Source organism: Mus caroli, chromosome 8 (assembly GCF_900094665.2).
Source record: "Mus caroli chromosome 8, CAROLI_EIJ_v1.1, whole genome shotgun sequence".
Lineage (NCBI taxonomy): Eukaryota > Metazoa > Chordata > Mammalia > Rodentia > Muridae > Mus > Mus caroli.
This window is the reverse complement of record NC_034577.1, coordinates 41,623,750-41,626,108: the sequence shown is the minus strand read 5'-3', so window position 1 is coordinate 41,626,108 and position 2,359 is coordinate 41,623,750.

The following is a 2,359-nucleotide window of genomic DNA, read 5'->3' as shown; positions in this document are numbered from 1 at the left end:
GAAGAAGAAGAAGAAGAAGAAGAAGAAGAAGAAGAAGAAGAAGAAGAAGAAGAAGAAGAAGAAGAAGAAGAAGAAGAAGAAGAAGAAAGGTGGGACATCCAGTGGGCAGAAAAGATTCTGGGATAAAGCCAGATGAAGAGTCATAGAGGAAGGTCAGACGCAGGGTACCTGAGCAGAGATAACCAGCCACATGTCAGAATGTAGGTTAATATAGATGGGTTATTTTAAATTATAGGTAGTCAGGGGGAAAGCCTGGCTATATGGCCTAGGTATTTGTAAATCTATTTTGAGTCTCAGTCATTATTCTGGGAACTTAGGGTCAGAAGGCAAATAGACCTTTACATTGGTGTTTGAAAAGAACTCAATTACATGCAAAGGAGAAAGTCTCAGGACTGTGAAAGCAAATGGCGTTCGATGGATACAAGTTGGGTTCCAGTAGGCCTGGGTCATGAGGGATACGGCAAACATTATTATTAAATGAAATTAAACATCAATACCACCAAGCCTTACCAAAAATACACTACCATACAAAATGAAGACAGGTGTCTTTGTAAAATAGGTGGATGGACACATACAAAGGACTTTAAATGCAAAGCTTCTAGATACCAAGTTAGCAGTCTGTCTTTCTACCTTCCAGGACTCTGGCTGTTGGCTCCAGATTCTATAAAAAGCACTAAGTGTCCAGGTGAGGACCAAAGTGATTCTTCATACTATAGTGTCAAGGGCTGCAAAACAATAGAGGGTAGAGTTCAAGCAAATGGTTCGGATATCTGCACATGTGATAGGTCTGAGGTTGCGCCGTGGCAGTTCACCCTAAATTAGGAATGTTGGTGAGCTGGTCTTTTCTTCTATCTCCTCGGTCATCTCCAGGCAGTGATAACTCAGCGGTACCTCCTTACAAGTGAATGCTCCGGCCTCAGGCAAGAAACCATAGCTAATGTCAGGTAGGACAGAAGTGAACTATTCCGTTCAGGCCCTACCTAAACTGCACAGTATAAGCCACACTCTCTGGGGCGGTGTGATAGACAACAGACACCTGAGCCAGCTCATGTTCCTTCTCTTACTCTCCTATTGCCTGGAGCTGGGGTTACACGCATGCGCAGTCATGCCATGGGTTTTACATGGGTACTGGGGATCTGAACACAGGTTCTTATTTGCATAGCAAGCGCTCTTACCCGGTGTAGCATCTGCTTAGCCCTCAGAATGGTTTTTCTAAAGCATAAGTCTGTTCAAAACCCTCAAATGTCTTCCTTTGCCCTTACAACAAAATAGTCATTTTAAAAAATATTTTACTCACTTATTTTGTGGGTATGGATCTTTTATCTACACATATGTCTGTGCACCACATACATGACTAGTGCTCATAAGAGCCGAGAGGGGTGGGTTGGATACCTTGCGACTAAAGTTACAGAACGTTGAGTGCTCCCATATGGGTACTGGGAATTGAGCCCGGGTCCTCCGGAAGAGTAGCCAGGGCTCTTAACCACTAAACCACCACCCCAGCCCTAAACCCAGCCTTCTATACTGGGCAGACAAGAACCTTTCATGATCAACACCTTACTTTTTTTTTTTTTTCAGTTTCTAAAACATTTCCCCTCTGCCAAACTACAGTCACGTGACCTCCTAGAGTTCACCAAGCAGGCACAGGATTCTCGGGTATCTGTTTCTGAAGATGATCCTTCCACCCCAGCATGGCTGCCATTGCCCTCACGTGTGGCAGACTCCTAACTATGACAGCTCAGCTCACGTTATGTACCACCTTTGCCAATTTTTCCTTTGTCCGCATTTCCCCCTTTCCATCTTACTTTCTCTTTCACACACTTTCTCTAGAAGGAAGTTACCATATACGTGGTTCCCATAGAAACCTCTGAACGCTTCTATCGTATCTGCCCACTTATTTTCCTTCCTCAGCTTTACGAATATGGGCTTTCATTGGAGTGCAGTGTCTTCTTTTATGTCTGGATCCCCAAAGCATAGCATAGTGGCTCAAGGAGGGACAGCTGAGACTATCTGATTGCACGAATGAATATAAGTTGTCCTACCAGCAGCTTGAAGGCTTGTGTTTGTTTGTTTGTTTGTTTTATTTTGTTTTCCAGTCTCCATGTGTGGTTTTGAAAACATTATTCCCAATGTCCATTAGAAATCACTTTTGTAGGGGCTGGAGAGATGGCTCGGTGGTTAAGAGCACTGACTGCTCTTCCAGAGATCCTGAGTTCAATTCCCAGCAACCACATGGTTTCTCACATCCATTCATAAAGGGATCTGAGCCGGGCGTGGTGGCGCACGCCTTTAATCCCAGCACTCGGGAGGCAGAGGCAGGTGGATTTCTGAGTTCGAGGCCAGCCTGGTCTACAAAGTG